The 20,050-nt window shown below is 49.0% G+C and overlaps 1 long non-coding RNA gene across 4 annotated transcripts in view; it reads right to left on the bottom strand.

Annotated features, from left to right (window-relative positions):
- The window catches only part of LOC103350021 (retinoic acid receptor RXR-gamma), a 50,033-nt gene that overhangs the window by 22,573 nt on the left and 7,410 nt on the right, over positions 1-20,050 (bottom strand). For 2 of the 4 annotated variants that reach the window (XR_001794394.4, XR_016210449.1), the window contains exon 2: positions 7,446-7,693. This is a non-coding gene — a long non-coding RNA (retinoic acid receptor RXR-gamma). Of the gene's footprint in view, positions 1-941; positions 1,154-4,058; positions 4,423-7,445; positions 7,694-20,050 lie in introns of those variants that run through there. The other 2 variants (XR_016210450.1, XR_001794396.4) reach the window with 2 other exon arrangements.

The raw sequence follows: 20,050 nt of genomic DNA, 5'->3' as shown, positions 1-20,050 counted from the left end.
CAGGTCTTCCAAATGAGTGACAGAGACCCAACTATGTGGAGCACCACCTGCTGCCTCTCAGGGTCTGCTTTAGCAAGAATCTGGAGTTAGGAGCTGGGTATCAAACCCATGTACTCTGATATGGAATGTGGGTATTTCTAAAAATACTCATTTATTTATTTGAAATGCAGAGAAACAGAAAGAAAGAGACAGAGAAATAAAGAGATAGTTCCCATCCACTGATTTACTCACCAAATGACCACAATAGCAGGGACTGGGCCAGGCAAAGACCAGAGAAGCCAGCAGCATGATTAGGTCTCCTACGTGGGTGGTAGGGATCAATTACTTGAGCCATAATTTGCTGCCTCCCAGGGTGCATATTAGAAGAAAGCTGGAGTTAGAGCCAGAACTCCAACCCAGGAATTCCAATATGGGATGCAGGTGCCCTAAACAGCATCATAACTGCTATGCCAAGCACTTGCCCACAGATGTAGGCATCTTAACCACTAGACCAAACAGCTGTCCTCCCTACTGCTTCTTCATGCAAATTTAAGACACAACATCTGGATTCTGTGACCAGTATTTTGTTCTAATTTGGTATGGTACAGAGATTCTCAACCCTGGACACACACAAATGAGCTTTGTAAAAACCGATGGCTAGGACCCCTGCCTAGAGACTGGCTCAGTACGTCTGTTGGTACTGGCATTTGCTTAAGTGCACCAGATGATGCTAATGTGCAGCCAGGGTTAAGGACCACTGTTGTGATGGGAATTCTGTCAGTGTGATTTTAGGCAACAACTTTTCCTAAGTGACTTAAACAGAAATTAGCACTTAGATCCACCCCATGGAATGAAAGGTCAGACGACCCCATGGAGCAAGTACTCCAGCTGACCTTGGCTCTGCTCCAAAATCCTCAGACAGACAAGCAAGCTCAAGGGGAATAAACACAGGTTACCATCACCTGGGGCTCCAGAGAACCTAAATTCCTATTCCTCCACTCCATCTCCAGCAGGGTCAGCTCCACTGTCACCAGCCCACAGCGACCACAGAAGAATTATTGCCAGGGGCTGGCGCTGTAGTATAGCAGATAAAGCTGCTGGCAATGCCAGCATCCCATATGGGTGCCAGTTCAAGTCCCGGCTGCTTCACTTCTGATCCAGCTCTCTCTGTGGCCTGGAAAAGTAGTAGAAAATGATTCAAGTCCTTGGGTCCCTGTACCCATGTGGGAGATCTGGAGGAAGGTCCTGGCTCCTGACTTCGGATAGGTGCAGCTCCAGCCATTGTGGCCAATTTAGGAGCGAACCAGTGGATGAAAGACCCCCCCCCTTCTCTCTCCACTTCTGCCTCTGCCTCTCTGTAATTCTGCCTTTCAAATAAATAATCTTTTTTTTAAAAAAAAAAAAAGGAAAAAAAGAATCATTGCTACCATCTATGCCAAGACTGCTGTGTGCTAATGTGTTCTTTCAATCTTCACACAACCAAAGGGGTCTTCCTATTTTCCAAATGAGGGAAATCAGCCTGAAAGTGGCATATTTATTTGTTCATTCAGAAATACCATGGATGTAACCAAAAGAAAAAAGACACAGGAACCCATCTCAAGGAACTGGCCACTAATGAGACTCAAAGTCAGTTTGGGGTAGTATAAGAAGGAAAGATTGCATGCTATCGAGACCAAGGAAGACTTCCTAAAAGAGGTGGCATTTAAGCCAGGGCTTGAAATCTTCTAAAACAGATAGGATTTGGATGGGCCAATGTTGGGAAATAGGCTGTGAGAGCAGAAGCCCAGAGAGAAGCCCGATGTTTGTGGAGCTGGTGTATCCAGAGGATGGCTGGGAGAGGAGGGTGGCAACAGAGCCTGGAGCCTTGATTGCTAGGAAGATGGATTTAGTTTGGGAGGCAGTAAAGAGGCACTGCAGGTTTGGGGCAAGGAAAAAAATGCCCTTGAAGCTCTACCTCTGTGAACCGAATGAGAGAGCAGCATGAGAAGAGGTCAGAGGAGACACCCAAGGCTACTGTACCTGGTTAGGTACCAGGTGAGGTTCCTGGCCAGGTCTGAGTTAGACCTGGGGGTACAAAGAACAGCAGGGTCTTGGTTCCCAGGTAATTGCTCTTCCTTCACCACACTGTCTGTCTTGAGTGGCAGGAGATTCTCAGTTCTCATCTGCCCTAGCAGCTTCCTGTGCACTTCAGGCATTGGCCAGCAACTTCTGAAAGGGCAGAGTTTCTTTGGGGCACCCTCTCCCTTATCAGAGTGAGCAGTCCTTCCCCAACACAGCTACTCTTCATGAGTCAGGACAGTGGTGAGAGAGGGAGGCTGGGACAGGTGAGTGGACGTTCTCTCTTCTGTCCATCTCTCTGGCTGGTTTGGGCTTTGTGTGGGCTCAGAGCAATGGCAGATGAGATCTAAGGCAACCATTAGAGCACAAACCCATTAACTGCCTTGCTCAGAGGCCCCAAACCCCTGCTGTCTTGTTCCATTAGAAGCAGCCCTGCTGGAAGAGGCACTTTAGAGCCAAGATTCACCACACGGTCCCACCTGCCCCTGCACACAGGCTGGCTGCTCCCTGAAAACAGAATAGAAATGTGCTTGGCTGCTTGCTTGGCTGGCTGCCCTGTGCAGATCCAGCCAGCAACCCAATGCTTCCTGCATGCTTGCACATCAGGTCCCACATTTCTGAACTGTCTTCAGCCCAAATTCCACAAACAGCCAGGCTGCAAGCAGGTGCTCCTATCCCAGGGTGCAGACTCCTCACGGTAGCACTCCTTTAATCTCGTTCCATAACTATGTCTCGAGGAGTAACGAGCCTGGCCCCTGGGCCTGCGTTCCTGTCTGGACCTGTTCCTTCCTCACTCTGTGGTCTTGACCTGGTCCCTTCACTCGACAGACACTCCGTTTCCTCATTTTGAGATGAGTGGTTTTCAAACTGGTGGAGGGAGAGAGGGCTGTGCAGTAGCTGGGGGAGGGGGCAGAGGGAAGTAGAGGCCCCTCATCTGCTGTCCTGCTTCACCCAGGTCTGTTTTTAGTTAGCATGTATGTTGGGCTTCCAAATACACTTTCATTGGAAGCAGAGACTTTATGGCTTAATTTGTTTTCATCATCAGGCTGGATGACCTTTAAGGTCTATTCCAGCTCTAACATTTGCAATTTTAATTATCTAAATATTCTCTATAAAAATGCAAACAGGTTTGAAAGGATAATAATTCAGTTACCAATAAATACCTAAGCAGCAATTACCAAGGACAGAACCCAGGTCAGTAAGCAGGGTTCAGGGAGGGGAGAAGACACGTAGGGGCTGTTTAGAGTCCTATCTGCAGACATCACACTGACAAACATCCGGCATCATCTCTCACCCACACTCACACACACACTCCTATATACACACACACTCAAACACACTTACACACACACTCTCATACATACACTCAAAATGTAGCTAGATCCCTGTAGCTAGATCCTGTATCTGAAAGGTACCAATTATATGTTTAGTATGTTTGGGGATTGCTATCTTCCCCTAGATGCCTCCCAGAGCAGAGACTGAATCTAACTTTTTTTTTTTTTGGGGGGGTGGGTCTCTGAGTGCCTAGTACCGGGCCTGGTTCAATGAGTGCTTCTTGAAATGGATTGCCCTAGAACTTTGTCGCAATACAGTAAACCTGAATCAGGGTTTACCTAGGTGTATAGTACACCCCACCGAGCAACACCAAAGCCAGATAACTGCCATAGAGCACTGTGGAGCTTAAGCCATGGTTTTTCAAATCCACATCTCCTCTGCTGGTCGTGAAAAATCCCTGCACAGTAATCAGGGCCAGGATTTGTAACCCCACAGGAGAGAAAAGGAAACCAAAACAAAAAGTGGCTTGCAAAGGTTTGCAGGGTCTCTGCCTCCATCATGCTGGCTCTGTTCTCTTCACTCTTCAAAACCGAAAGCCCAGCCAGAGCAGAGAGAGAGAAACCCAAACAGCAGAATGACAGAGCACAGAGTGGGACACTGGCCGGCTGCTCCCACTCTGGGACCCTCCCTCCCCACACATACCTTCCTCTCCCCCCCATCTCCCCCATCCCCCCATCTGCACTTACCAGCTCACCGGAGGAGCCTGGGCCTGGGCTGAGACAGCAGGACACATGGGAAATGTCTGTTCCAAGCACCACTCACCGTGGCTCCCCACACCGAGGCCTGTTGTCCTGTGTCACTGGCCCACTGGGGGAAGTCCTGCTGCCATGAGCTCCGGAGCCCAAGCCCTGAACACAGCTCAGTGTCAGAGGCTGCTGAGCTTGCCCCAGCGTTTGGCAAGCTTAATATAGCTTCCCAAAGTCAAAGGTGGCCTCGGCCTCTGCACACAGCCCGGTTGGCCAAGCCCAAAGCTTTCAGCTGACCTTTCAACCCTAAAGCCTCTGTACAGACATACAGTCCAGGAATAGCGGCCCTGTCACTCACACGGCCACGGAGATGAATTTACTGGCCAGGTTTGGCCCAATCAGACTTGAGTATGGTTGCTAAAAGTGGCCTCAGAGGAACACTGCCTTGCCCACTTCCTACCCATGGGCCCTGCCACTCTCTCTCCCTCTCACTTCACCTTGTTTTGCTTCTTCATAAAATGCTTGGTCTTTGAAACGATCTTGTTTGTTCTTTAGGTGTGTGGCTGTCTTGCCTGCTACTGTGTGATTACCACAAGAAGCAAAGACTTTAGTCACCTTGTTAGTCCCTTAACCCAGGGCAGCACCAAGTAGAGCCTGCTGTGTCATAGGTCCCCATAGTTTTCTTGAGCCAAGATTAATGTCCTTTGTAAATCGTGCATTCATCCAAGAACTTGGATGTATCTTTCTGTTTCTAACTACTGGCTTTAACTTACCCTCCTGGGATCCACTCAAAGAGAGAAAGGAATAATCAGACCTCACACGTGCTGGAGGAGAGGGTAGCATGAACTCTGCTGATGCCCGTGGGTGCGAGTGGCCATGGCTGATGCCTGGTCCTCTCTCCTCTGGGGAGCCTTCTCTCATGGGATCAAGGAGTGTGGATGGGCAGTTCCTACATCCCCTCTCTCTGCTCCCCTTGAGCTCTGCCCATACATCTCTGACAGTAACTACACTCTCATATTGCAACAATGTGGCCACCACCCCCACAAGGTCCCTGGGGAACACTGATTACCCATTGTTGAACCCATAGCAGCCAATGGGAAGACCACTGCCCAAGTCAGCGTTAGGTGGATGCAGCATCAGGAATGCAGAGCCAGGAGTCAGGAGTTCTGATCCTGCCTGTGTTGCTGACAAATCACCTGTGCTCACCAAGCCCGGCTACTTCATTTGTGGAGCAAAGGATTCAGGCAAGATGAGGGATCCCTGCCTAGACAGGGCTGGAGCAGTTAGAATGAACAGTGGGGCTTTTGCAATCTGCACAAGGGTCAAAATACAAGGTGGGGGAGAAATGTGTATTTTGAAAAGATCCTACAGATAAGAACCATTCGATTCTCAATCGGGGTGGAAAGGGCTGACCGCATGTGACCCGTGGATGTCCTTTACTGAGTTTCTGGAGTGCTTTAAAATCTTTGAATCTAATGGCATCCTACAGTCCTCAGCAGCTTCACTCACTCACTCACCTGTGTCACTCACCTGGTCCCAGCTCCTGTAATCACTACAATGGATTACCTCTAATCCAAGGAACAACAAATGTTTGAGGTTCTTCTTGCCTCTAAGATTCTGTGACTCCCCTTGGCTTTGCTGTCACATACCTAACATATGAGGTATCCCAGGAGAGAGTCTAGGCATGGTCTCCAAGTTTCTTCTGTATGAGTGGGAAATACTACAGGTACAAGGGGAAATCCCACCATGTCTTTGTGACCTAAATTCCAAGCTGGCTTCAGAACTGTGGTAGTATCCTCTAGGGAAGCAGGACCAACAGGCTCACTTGCTCTCTTCCCCACCCCGTGTGTGTGTGTGCAAGCACACACACACATGTCTATGAAGAAGTTATCTAATGGGAATAAGGAGGTTCACAAACCCTACATCCACAGTGGAGTGGGCAAGCTGGAGTCCCAGGGGAGCCAATGGCAGAGTCTCAAGGCCAGCAGGTGTGAGACCCGCGAGCAGCCAATGTTTCACCTCCATAGGCAGGAGAAAAGTGATGTCCCATTGTGGGGGGTCACTGGGCAGGAAAGTGCTCTTTTGCTCAGAGGCGGGTTGGTCTTTTTGTTTTATTCTGAACCTTCACCTGAGTTGGTGATGCCCACCTGCCTGGGAAAGGTGCACCTGCTTGACTCAATCTGCCTATTTAGATTAGGATCATCCAAAACACTCTCAGAAGCATTGAATCAGCTATCTGCACAACCCATGGTCCAGACACATATAACTGAGCATCCTAAGATCCTATGGTTCTGCTCCCAGCTGTGCTGGGAGTTGGGCCAGTGGGGTCCCTGACTGAAATCCAGGGAGGGGGGAAGGTGTGGTAGATGGGATTATTGGGCCAAATTCTTTACATCCTTTACACCATGTCTCTGTAGTACTTCTCATGAGGTTAGACACAGCCATCCCCCTGGCCCAGAGATGCCACATGACTGTCATAGGCCAGTGTGGTGGCACTGGGCACGTGTGAGCAGAGGCTTCCCTGGGCTTGCTGATGGGGTTTGGCCTTTTGGCCTGCTATGAGACACCGTGAGGGAAGAACAGCCCAGGAAACTGCTGCTTCCTCTGTCTGGGACATGAGGGACACGTGTCCAAGCCCGCAGCTGAGCCCAGCTCACCCACCACTTGAAGCAAAGCCATCCTAGCCTAGCTCAGTCTTGTGAACAATAAGGTAAATGTCTGTTCTGTTTTTGTAAGCCACTGTGAGCTTAGGATTGTTTATTATGCAGCAAGCGCCAACCTACGGGGTTGGGGGGTGGGGGGGGTGATGTTCTTGGGGGGCATTGCAGGAAAGAGTGAAAGGATGCCTGGCCATCCTGTAGGCTTTGCAGGGCAGCAACTCAGTGTCTACCATATCCCCTCCCCCTGTCATGGTAGAAGGCACCTGGAATTAAGGCAGTTTCCATAGCCTCAGAGGCAATAGGTATGTTGCACAGTCTGCCTTCTGCATTTTTCCAGGTACAGCACCTGCCTATTCCCCATCAGCTGTAAGCTCACAAAGAGCAAAGACCATGTCCTGATTATTTCTGAATAATCCATGTGGCACACCATGGACTCAGTAGATGCTCATTACTGACTTAAGAAGAATAAAGGGGGTCCACCACTCTGATGACTTAGACCAAAACCACAAGGCAGGCTCAGCATTGATCACAGCCTCCTGGACAGGAGTTGTCAGTCCCCAGCCTGAGGACTCGATGGATGAATGCCCTGCAGGGAAGTCGGCAGAGGCAACCCCACCCCTCCAGCAAGACACACTAGGCACTTGCTGGGAGCTGAGTCTGCTCCAGGAGCAGCCTGGTGAATCTGGTGAACATGGCTGGAAAGCCCATCGAGAGGAAGGATGCCTACCTGAGAGCTGGGTGGGGCGACCAAATTGATTCCTGGAGGGGCTGCCAGCGCTCCCGAGGGTGGGCCCATGGCAGAAGTGATGACTCGGTATGGAGAACCCAGGGCATTGAGGGGGGTCCCCACTGCACTCAGAGTCCGTGGAGTGCTCACTGGGGTGTCCGTGTAGCTGGGGTGGCTGTCCATGGGCTTCCCTGTGGAGAGAGCTGCTGATGGGCTCATGGACACGGAGCCAGTGTGACCAGGGGATCCTGTAAAAGAGAACAGATGACAAGAGGTTGGGGGAAGCACAGAGGTGCACATGCAGGGACAGAGGCCCAGGCCCATCCCTGCTTTTTTCTCGTGTTCTTCCTTCTTTCAGCCACAGCTACACATCTGTGAACTCGGTGCTCATACCTACATGAAGCTGGCAGTAGAAAGGCAAGCAAAAGACAAAGAGGAGAGAAGGCCTGCCTAGGACAGGTACTCAGTGAGGCTATCATTCTCTGGAGACTCACCTATAGTCCACTCTGGACACACAGCAAGTGCAACAAGGGCACAGCACACAATCCCCCAGGCCTGAGTTACTGTGGCCAAGGCAATGTGAGGGGTGAAGTGAGCAGGAGCCTAGGCTGCCCAAGAATTCCCCACCCTAAACTCTTATTGCTCTGAGAATTAGGGCAAGGCTAAAATTCATTCACCCACATTCAACAAGCATTTATTAAGATGCCACATTATGGGTATCAGAGCTGGAGAGAACCCAGTTCTAGTCCCAGGGGTCTCATTCCACGATGATGATGGAGAAGGCAGGGGATGTTGCCATGTGCCTGGCTTACCATATCTTTTTTTTTTAATTTATTTTATTTTTTTTGACAGGCAGAGTGGACAGTGAGAGAGAGAGAGACAGAGAGAAAGGTCTTCCTTTTGCCGTTGGTTCACCCTCTAATGGCCGCCATTATTCTCTTGTAGCCCTCATTCTCTTGTAGCCAGTGGTTATCTCAAAATGAAAGTGAAGGAAGGGGGCTGGCACTGTGGCACAGCAGGTTAACATCCTGGCCTGAAGCGCCGGCACCCCATCGAGTCCTGGCTGCTCCACTTCCTATCCAGCTCTCTGCTATGGCCTGGGAAAGCAGTGGAAGATGACTCAAGTCCTTGGGCCCCTGCACCCATGTGGGAGACCCAGAAGAAGCTCCTGGCTCCCAGCTTCGGATCGGCGCAGCTCTGGCTGTTGTGGCCAATTGGGGAGTGAAACACCTGATGGAGGATCTCTCTCTCTCTCTCTTTCTGCCTCTCTTCTCTCTGTGTAACTCTGACTTTCAAATAAATAAATAAATAAATCTTTTAAAAAAAAAAGTGAAGGAAAGCACCCTCTGGTGCCTCAGGAACCTGCTATGGAACATTCTCTGTAGAAGAGAACTCTACACAAAACAGCAGCAGCAAAGCAGAGACTGGAAAATACAATGGAGCAGCCCACCCTGAGTCATAGCACTGGATCCTGGTGCAGCAGGAGTGCAGAATATATGCAAAGAAACAATAGCAAAATACAAAGCACTTGAGAACTTTGTGGAAAAGTGGAATTAAAAGCTTTTCTTATAGGGGCCGGCGCTGTGGTACAGTAGGTTATACTGTTGTCCACAGTCCTGGTATCCCATATGGGTACCAGTTTGAGTACCAGCTACTCCACTTCTGATCAGCTCCCTGCTAATGAGCCTGGAAAAGCAGTGGAAGATGACCAAGTACTCGGATCCCTGCACCCACATGGGAGACCCAGATAAAGTCCCTGGCCCTCTGCTTCAGCCTTGCCCAGCCCTGACCAACGTGGCCATTTGGGAGTGAATCAGCAAATGAATGATCTCTTTCTCTCTGTCTCTCCCCCTCTCTCTGTGACTCTGCCTCTCAAATAAATAAGTAAACCTTTGAGAAAAAAGGTATGTTTACCTTGATGCAAAAAAATTAGAAATAGCTGCATAATAGTTTTTTAAAAATATGCACTTCTCCATGAATTGTGTGAAGACCCCTTGTAGTGGCACTTGGCCCAATTACGGCATCCATGTTGTTCATGCAGATAGAAAGGAAGAGGACTTAAGTAGTCAGTCTACACAGCCTGCTGGAGCAGACACCCAGTTCTCAAATGCCTCCATGAGTCACACAGCACACCACGCAAATACAGTGCTGAGCACAGTCAGTCTGGGGCCTCACCTCGTGTGCTTCAGGATTCATTCTACAAATTCTGCAATGTGCCTACTACTTGCAGAATACTTTTCTAAGCCTTTTAAAAAAATGTTTATTTATTTGAGAGGCAGAGTTACAGACAGAAAGAGGGAGAGACAGAGAGAAAGGTCTTCCACCTGTTGGTTCACTCCCCAAATGGCTGCAATGGCCGGAGCTGGGCTGGTCTGAAGCCAGGATTCTGGAGCTTCCTCTAGGTCTCCTAAAATGGGTGTTGGGGCCCAAGCACTCAGGCCATCTTCCACTGCTTTCCCAGGCCATAAGCAGAGAGCTGGATTGGAAGAAGAGCAGCCGGGTCATGAACCGGCACTTATATGGGATGCTGGCACCACAGGTAGAGGCTTAACCTCCTACACCACAGCGCCAACCCCTGAAACTATTCTCAAACATTAATATCTCTCTGGAAAAACATCCATCTGGAATTTCTCTTGGAGGTTTGGCTAGTTCAGTGAAGTTCTACTAGTGGAAGAAGTCACACTCATATTCAAGGATGCTGTGCCTTCTAGTCCTTCTGTTAGGGAGTTTTAGTCCACCAGGGACCATTGCCTCATAAACAGATACACCCCAAGACCCCACGTTCTAGGTACCACAACTGAGGATAAACCACAGACTGTGGGTACACAGGGCAATGGTGAAGGAGTTCAACTTAACAGGTTAGGCATTTATTTTGCATCCTTAGTAACATCAGACAGTCTCCACATATCAACTCAGTGAGCCAGCGAGGATTACTTTGGTCTCTTGCAGATGAGAAAACCTGGGTTCCAACTCACCCCTCTGCTGCTCCCAGTTCCAGGAGCACCTGTCCCCACTCCAATTGTCTGTTCAAAGTCTGATTCAAGTGTCAACTCCTGAAGCCTTCTTTGCCATTCTTGGTCTGGTCTGATATCTTTGTTTTCTAGTAGTTGCTGATCTGTTCTTACTACTGTCTTAGCACTTATTAGATTGTCTTGCCATATTTGTTTATCTCCCTGTCTTTTCCAAGAGACAAGTACCCTAGCATGGTACTTGGCATTGCCCAAGTAGTAAGCAGCAAAGCCTAGATCGCACTTGTCAATCTGAAGCCCACACTCTCGCCTACATTTGCTGTCAAGGACAGCAAAGATGATTTGGGGAGCCATCCACATCACAAACCACAGGATGACTCAATTGCCAAGAGATCTCAAGCAGAAAGTTCATCCGAAGGAGAGAGAAGAGGGCGGCTTCCAAGAACCCCAACCAGGAAAAACAAACATCTCCCCAGCCAGCCACTGATCGGAAAGAACAATTTTAAACTCTTCTGAGGCCCTGGAAGGCTGTGACATTTAAAGAGGCTGAAGTCTGTATACCTTGAGTCGGTTACTAAGATAAACTGTGACAGGTGAGTTAGGAGTCAGCCCTGACTTGATGGGTAAGGAGCCGTGAATTCCACTGGGACAGCAGCTGTCCTGCTCCCACAGCCAAGCCATCCAAAGGAAACTGACTTTTCCCTCCAGCTCTGGCTTTCCAGACACACACCAAGCGGCCCTGCCACTCTCCTTCTGAGTCTGCTTCAAGCGGATCTCAGTGAGACTGTGCCTTTAGAGCTGTACCTCTGGGGTCAAGCCCAGGGCCTCACACCAGGCCTAGAACAATGGGACAGGCAATGACCGAGTTAGTCTCCCATCTCCATCAACCCAAGTGTTCCCAAGGGATGGCACCTGTACCACCAGGGGTGAGGGACATTTTTGTGGGATGTAGGCATACTTTTAGGAAATAGTAATTGTTTTACTTTTTTTCTTCTAATTTCCTTCTGTTTATAGCAAGTGATTAGGTTCCCAATTTTTATATAAAATTATCTTCCTAAAGATAGCTATTTAAGCTTTTTAAAAAGCTTTTAGCCCATAGTTCAGACGCCTATACACCACATCAGAGTGCCTGGGTTCCATTCCCAGCTCTGACTCCTGACACCAGTTTCCTGTCAGTGCAGACTCTGGGAGGCAGCGGTGATTTGAGACCCGGATTGTGTTTTTGGCTTCAGCTTTGTCATGGACCAGCCCTAGTCATTGTAGGTATCTATGGAATGAATCAACAGATGGGCTTCCTTGCTTTCCCCTTCCCTTCCTCCCAAATGTTTTGAAACATTTTGTAAAAAGAATCAGAGAGTGAAGATTGCGGTTCAGCGGCTAACCCACTGCTTTGGATACCCACATCCCACATCAGAGTGCCCATTCAGGTTCCTGCTAATGCTGACAGCAGCTGATACCTCCAGTGTTGGGTCCCTGCCACCCACGTGGGTGAGCTGGACTGAGTTCCAGGTTCCTGGCTTTGGCCTGGCCCAGCCTCTGCTGTTGTGGGCATTTGCAGTGGAACCAGCAGATGAAAGCTCACTCTCTCTCTCTCTCTCACCTTTCAAATAAATAAAAGTAAATCATAAGACGTAAAAAAAAAAAAATCAGTCTGGGGGCCGGCACTGTTACGTAGCGGGTAAAGCCGCCACCTGCAGTGTCAGCATCCTATATGGGCACAGGTTCGAGACCCAGCTGCTCCACTTCCCATCCAGCTCTCTGCTATGGCCTGGGAAAGCTGTAGAAGATGCCCCAAGTCTTTGGGCCCCTTTACCCGCGTGGGAGACCTGGAAGAAACTCCTGGCTCCTGGCTTTGGATCGGCCCAGCTCCAGTCATTGCAGCCAATTGGGAAGTGAACCAGCGAATAGAAGACCTCTCTCTCTCTCTCTCTCTCTCTCTGCCTCTCCTCTCTCTGTGTAACTCTGACTTTCAAATAAATAAATAAATCTTTAAAAAAATCAGTCTAAGCACAAAGGATACCTGATATACAAAATGTCATGAAAAAGAACGATGTTCAGGAAACATCAACCTACACACAAAAATCTATAAATATGAACTTTGACAAGTTTACAGAGTGTTTCAAATATAAAAGATCATGATGTGAAAGTGATTTGAAACTCCGAGTTCCTTGTTGCTGTTCGTATTACTATGATTAGTTAAAAATTAAGGAAGTGTGACTACTTAATGCAGTGATAAGTTTGGTACATTATTGAGATAGAGTGAAATAAGTTCAAGTTTGGTTTCTTTTAAAGATATGGTTTATATCTGCTGAGTCAATGACCCGCAAGAGGGGGGATACTTTATTACCACATTAAAAAATAATAAAATTGAAAAAAAAGAAATGTATATCTTATACAAATATATTTTGGACCTTTGCCCCTCAAAATGATCCAGTAATTCTTAGAAATACGAAAATAGCTTTGTTATTTATGGTGCAAAACAATGACTTTTATGACAAAAGGGTTTCTCGGTGGAACTCAAACACATTCTCACAAATAGGCACTTACACACCCCTACAATAACACTTTTATCAGCTCCTCACACTCCCTCACTTTTGTTCCCCAGCCACATGGACACTAAAGCCAGCATCAAAAGGCACCACAGGTTCTCTAGAAACATGGGTATGACTTATTTCTTTCTCTTCCTCGCCAAGCCTTTGGGTTGATGAACAAGGACAGGAGACCTTGTTTTCCCGGCCGGCTCCTGTGTAGTATTTACCGGAAGTTGGCCCAGGGTGGGCTCTATCTGTAGCCCCGGGATGCCTCATCCACATCTGAGGTCAGGTTTTTCTCTAATGCTCCCCTTCGGCCCCTGCTGCAGCTTCACTGTAGGTGTTCATGCAGTGTTCACATCGGAACTTGAATCCCACAGTGACAGTACAAAGGGCAGGGGTCTTTGAAAGGTGAGTTGGCCAGGAGGGCTCCACCCTCAGGAGTGGGACTAAGAGAGGCTTCGGGGAGCTGCCTGGCCCCTCCGTCTCTTCAGCAAGCGAGGACACAGTGCTTGCTTCCTTTTGCCCCCTCTGTTGTGTGAGGAGTTAAAAGGGGCGCCACATTGGAAGCAGAGAGGAGCCCCTTATCGGACATTGAACTGCTGGCGGCCTGACCCTGGACTCGCAGCCTCCAGAACCGGGAAGTCACTGCTACGATTTATAAGTTACCCAGACTGAGGTATTTTGTTATAATAGCACACAGAGACTGAGACAGTCTCTCAGCCCAGTTCCCCTGTTGGTGGACCCCTGGCCTCTGCAACCCATCAGCCTCGCCGGCTCCCTGGTGCTGCACCCCGAGATCTTCCAGGCCCTCTGCCTGCCCGCAGGCCTGGAAAATGTACAAATTCCGTGCTCTTCAGAGCTAATTCTCTTTATGCAGGCAATGATTTCATTAAAAATGGCTTATCTGCTGGGAAGCACTAGAGATGTTTCTCGGGAGGTCCCCACCTCTCCTGCTAACAGCCCCAAGAAAAATGTCTCATTCCTGGGCCTCATTCACCCCAGTAGATCGTACTCCGTGGCCTCCAAGCTCCCTTCCGGCTTCATGAGCATCAGCAGAATATGGCTTCCTGGAATGGAAAAAGAGGAAGAGCAGCGGCAGGCGGGGGTGTGTCTGGAATGGGCAGAGGCAGGACCCCTTACTGAGGGTTCCCTGCCGTCATACCTTGTCCACATTAGACCCCCAAGCCGTTTGGCCTTCCCAGTCGCAACCGCGATGCTGCGAGTGTCCCCGGAGCCACAGCTGGGGTGGGCAGATGCAGAGTGCGTGGCAGGACTGTGCCTTTGCAGGCTCTGCATGCACGGAGGCCACCAGCTCCGGAAGGGCAGTGCCATGGAGCAGCAGGCGAGAGCTCTGAAGCCAGCAAGTCCAAGGTTGGACTCGAGGCTTCACCACTTTCCAGCCATGTAAACTTGAGCAAAGAACTTGACCTTGAAACTGCAGTTTCCTCCCCCATAAAGTCAGACAAACACGCCTGCTACAGAGGACCACTGGGTGCTTCTGGGCCCACTGGCCTGGTGGTAGCAGCTGTAATTGTTTCCCATAATGTAAAAGGGAGGAGAGGACTGTGTCTGGCTTGAACATCACAGAAAGGTATACATGTAGAGGGCTTATCCCAAGCCAGGAAGAGTAAATGCTCAGTTAAGAAAGAGTAAACTTTGGGGGCCGGTGCTGTGGCGCAGCAGGTTAACGCCCTGGCCTGAAGCGCCAGCATCCCACATGGGCGCCAGTTCAAGTCCCGGCTGCTCCACTTCCAATCCAGCTCTCTGCTGTGTCCTGGGAAAGCAGCAGAAGATGGCCCAAGTCCTTGGGCCCCTGCACACATGTGGGAGACCCAGAGAGGGCTCCTGGCTCCTGGCTTTGGATCAGCGCAGCTCCAGCCATTGCAGCCAATAGGGGAGTGAACCATAGGATGGAAGACCTCTCTCTCTCTCTCTCTCTCCCTCTCTGCCTCTCCTCTCTCTGTGTAATTCTGACTTTGAAATAAAATAAATAAATCTATTTTTTAAAAAAAGAGTAACCTTTGTCATATGGTATTAAGGACATGCCAATTGTTTATAATATTGAGTTACCTAAATGGTTAGTTTCTAGTCATTTCTCAGAGCCCCAAGTGCCTCTCCATCCTCCCAGCCACCCCAGCCTTTCCCCTGTGGACCCCCCACCCCAATCTCCCCACAAGTGTGAGCCTGACATAGAGGTCCTCCATGCTGACTTCATCTTAAGTTCCCGGTGAAAAAGAGAGATAGAGAGAGATTTCTCATCCAGTGGTTCATGTTCCAAATGCCCACAACAGCCTGTGCTGGGCCAAGCTAAAGCCAAGAAATGGAAACTCAATCAGTCTCCCACATGGGTGGCAAGGGCCCAAGTATCTGAAGCAGCACCTGCTGTCTCACAGAGTGCACATTAGCAGGAAGCTGGAATAGACAGCAAGCACTGCCAGGACTCAATCCCAGGCTCTCAGATATTGTAGTTGGACATCCCAAAAGGTAGCTTAACCGTTGTGCCAAGTATCTGCCCAAAATTATTCATTGACTAATCGATGAATATAATAATCAGAATAAACAGAATAAACAGAAATCATTTACATAAAAAGTTCACTATCCTTGATGTTTACCAGAACTGAAATCTCTGAACAATAAATTGAGTGCGTGTGTGTGTGGAAGAGAGCAAGAGCAAGAGTGAGAGAGAGAGAGAGATTATTGAAAAAGAGAAGCGAGGCTAGGGTACTTAGAACCACAGAATTCTTACCAAGCTAAGGAAGTTGCTTAGCAACCTCATCGTCGGCCAATAAAAGTAGAATGTCAAGTACTCAGTCTTCCTAACTGGCCAGACACGGAGCAAATGCTTGGTGTTTCCACCCCCTTGCTGCTGTGCCAGGCTGCAGAGTTCGCTCTTCCATTAGCAACCCTCTTCAGGATAGATTGGAAACTTGTAAGGAATCATTGACAATGGCTAGTGGCCACCCATGGGGAAAAGGACAGAGCTAAGAACTTGCTATTCTCAGAGTTAGGACCATCCCTCTGAAGTCACAGGAGCATCGCAGGGCCCCATCCCTGCGATGGTGGGTCTCTCCCACTGTGGGAACAATCACACACCAAGGCCAAGCCTTCTCCCTCCTGCGGAGTGATGTGGTGCCAAGGCTGACAACCATGGGCTATTCAGACACCTGGCTCGCTCTTCTTTGTCCAAGGGACGCTGACTCACACATGCTTTCCCTGCCTGGCTCTCGATACACAGGTGAGCCGCTGAGTAAGCCTGTGAAGGCTCTTCAGTGCCGTCTTCTCTGCTAAGAAACAACAGCAACTGCAAACACTCACTGGGCAACTGTCATGGGCCCAACATGCTTCTAAGCACTTGACACAGTTGAACCCACTGCATACTGCATACCAGCGATTCGGCTTGGAGGTCCGTATGCTTATCATCCCTGCAGTACAGATGCACAAGTACAAGGATGGAGAAATCAAGTAACTTGCCAAGGGCACATGGCTAGCAATGGTGCAAGTAACACTCGAGCCTGGGGTGAGGCAGCAGATCTGGATTCTAATCCTAGCCCCGGGGCCAGCACTGTGGTGCAGCAGGTTAAAGCCCCAGTCTGCAGTGCGGGCATCCCATATGGGTGCCAGTTCTAGTCCCTGGCTGATCCACTTCCAATCCAGCTCTCTGGTATGGTCTGGGAAAGCAGTGGAGGATGCCCCAAGTCCTTGGGCCCCTGCACCTGCATGGGAGACCTGGGAGAAGCTCCTGGCTTCGGGTCAACGCAGCTCTGGCCGTTGTGGCCATCTGGGGAGTAAACCAGCAGATGGAAAACCTCTCTCTCTTCTCTCTGCCTCTGCCTCTCTGTAACTCTGCCTTTCAAATAAAATAAATAAATCTAAAAAAAAAAAAATCCTAGCCCCATCATGCGCTGCACTGTACCACTCCCAGGACAGCCTTTCCTGCTCCTTCCTGATCCAATGCTTGGCTTCTGTCAGGAGGCTGACATGCTGACTTCAGCCCCTCACAACTCACACCCTGGCTCTGGTTCCCTTCACCAAGGCCCCCAGTTCACCCCAACCCTCTCCTGTCTCCCCTATACACAGAAGAACCACCCAGCACCAGGACCTTGCTAAGAGGCACTTCTTACATTTAAGCCATTACCAGCATTGTCACCCACAAACAGTATCACAAAAACGTGAGGGTGCATTGCCGCCCTGAGATTGGACAGGAAGGGGTTTGAGACCCCAGGATTGATTGGCGTAAAGCTCTACATTTCAACAGATGGGAGAAGAGGATATCAGGTATTAAGCTCCCTGCAGGTGGCAGGTGGGGAGCAGACTTAGAAGCTCCATCCTTCTGTGGGAAGCCTTCTCTTCTGCCATAACCCTTTCCAGCTTTCTCAGTGAGGGCAATGCAGAGACGGATCAAGCGTGCAGGAGCACAGACCCTCCTGCCTGAGAGGCTCAGCCTCTGCCTGGCTCTCTCAAGGGGAATGTGAGAGCAACAGGATGCACTGACTGTTGGGATCAGTCCACTGTGTGTACACCCTGGCCAGGCCAGTGGGCCAGCACCCCAGAGCCCTGCAGGGCAGTGCCACCTGGATTCCTGCAGCCCCCAGAGGAGGGCTGACTCTTCTGGCTGGGAGCTGGGCTGCTTCTTCCAATGCTTCCAAGAGGGAGAGGGGGAGAGTAGCATCCCCTAACTCTGTCCCTCTCCTCTACTCCTCCCCACCCCCATTGCTCCCCTCCCCCTCCAGCCCACCCCCTCCCGTCAAATCTATAATGCTGGAGGTAGTGAGAAGCAGGGAGAGATTGATACTCAGCCTCATTATTGCCAACATTATATGTAATTATAGCAAAACCTCACTCATCTGGATCAATTGAGAGAAAAATCAGTCTAAATTCGTGACAAGTTGGCAGATTACTTTTAAATTACAATTTTATGACTTCTAAGTAACACACGTGAATCATTTGTGTTTCAAGCACCACAAGCTAATGGTTACTAAGTGGGGATTTTATAAAAACCTGCTTTAAAAGTCTTTTGTAATTAACACCCCGTTAATATGCTAATGATGCTCCCACTACGCTTTTTAAATTGCTTGAAAACAGATGTATCTTAAATAGGCTTAACACTTCTCCTACCATTTTATTTGCTTAACAAACCTTTTTCTCTTTATTATTTTTTTTTGTGAATGAGCAAATACAAACTAGTTACTACCATAGTCAATTTAATCGCCTTTTCAAATTAATTCTCATGAATTAATAAGATGCTATTGTTTTTGTTTAGAAACCAGATTTTGAGGACTGGAAGGAACATCTGATTTTATAAAAGGGGAAATCATTTCAGAGAGGCTGAGAGACCTGCACAGGGTCACACAGGACAAAAACGCCAGGTCATCTGGCTCTTGGGCGCAAGCTTATTCTATCCACTGCAATCTCACACTCATAAAACTTTTCCCATGTATGCTATTTATTTCCTTTTGAATTACTGGCTTAGGCATTCAGAAAGTATTTGTCACATGCCAATTGTGTGCCAGCCCCATGCTAGGCACCGCAGGAAGAGTGAACCCTCCTGGAGGCCACTGTCTTTTTCATTTGAGTTTCAAGTGACTCAGTAGTGTATAAAGCACAAATTGTGGCCCATTATACAGATCAGGAAATTGAGGTCAGGAAGAACAACAGACCTAGAACCCCATGCTAGTTTAACAGCATCACTATCAATCTTTCTGCACGTTATTAGTGGCATTTTGATGTCACACCCCCTTTCTACCCAGCATCACATTAGAAGTCTTGCTAGACCAGGTGGGTGCTGTGTGTCCCTAATGAATGAGAGATACCAGAGAATCTCACACACAAAGAGCAGCTCTGTCCCTGGAAGCCAGTTCCATATGCTGGTACAGCAGGTATGCTCCAGTTAGTCCCCCAAGACAAATGGCCCAAGGATGTGCCAGGCATTTGCCAAGGGTGCACCCAGCTCATGTTTTGTTCCTGATGTCTGTGAACACCAATTTTGTCCACATACAGCTATGGAATCCATGACCTCTGTCCTTTTCACTGTCCCCATGGATGCATTGTCCTGATGGCTCTCCCCAGCCTCTAACTATGGACTCTCCTAAAAATGGCAATCATCTTAAAAATACAGCAAAATCGGCCGGCACCGCAGCTCAATAGGCTAATCCTCCACCTAGCGGCGCCGGCACACCGGGTTCTAGTCCCGGTCAGGGCGCCAGATTCTGTCCCAGTTGCCCCTCTTCCAGGCCAGCTCTCTGCTGTGGCCCGGGAGTGCAGTGGAGGATGGCCAAGGTGCTTGGGCCCTGCACCCCATGGGAGACCAGGACAAGCACCTGGCTCCTGCCTCCGGATCAGCACAGTACACAGGCCGCAGCACGCTGGCCACAGCGACCATTGGAGGGTGAACCAATAGCAAAAGGAAGACCTTTCTCTCTGTCTCTCTCTCTCACTATCCACTCTGCCTGTCAAAAAAAAAAAAAATACAGCAAAATCTATTCCTTGTGCAGTGTCACCATTAGGTATGCCATTATTTGTTCTCCTTTGCTTCTAACTATATTGTGTTCCTTGGGTCCATTCACTTCAACTCAGTCCCAAGGAAAAAATTCCAGAAATACTGCTATGAGGTCTTCAGAGTTTGCAACTAGTTTATACATCCCTCCAGGGAAAGAAATGGCTCTCGCTTTCTTGGTGTCCTACATAGCTCCTGCACAGTGCGTAGCTAGTGTGTGCTGAATGGCTGACTGACAGATAGCCCCTCATCAAACTAGGATATCCCATCCCTGCTCTGCTCCCTGCACATCTAGGCTAAGAAAGCACAGGTGCTATGAGCCCCAAAGCCTCCGAGAGACTGCTTCCCCATGATGCTACTGACCAGTAAAAGGAGGGACAACAGACATGGTGAGTCACAGGAATGAAAGCCAGGCAATCAGCCCAGGGGAAACATCACAAAATAGCCACGTGTCACTGCACAATAGGATGTATTCTGAGAAATGTGATCTGGTTGTTGGGAGAACATCATAGAGTATATGTACAGAAACCTAGATGGCAAAGCTGATGATATACCTGTGCTATGTGGTACAGCCTGCTCTACCTAAGCTACAAACCTGCACAGCAAGAT

Source organism: Oryctolagus cuniculus, chromosome 7 (genome assembly GCF_051225735.1).
Source record: "Oryctolagus cuniculus isolate XC-2025 breed Fujian yellow rabbit chromosome 7, ASM5122573v1, whole genome shotgun sequence".
NCBI lineage: Eukaryota > Metazoa > Chordata > Mammalia > Lagomorpha > Leporidae > Oryctolagus > Oryctolagus cuniculus.
The sequence above is the reverse complement of the archived record's forward strand: the minus strand, read 5'-3'. Positions and strand labels throughout refer to the sequence as shown.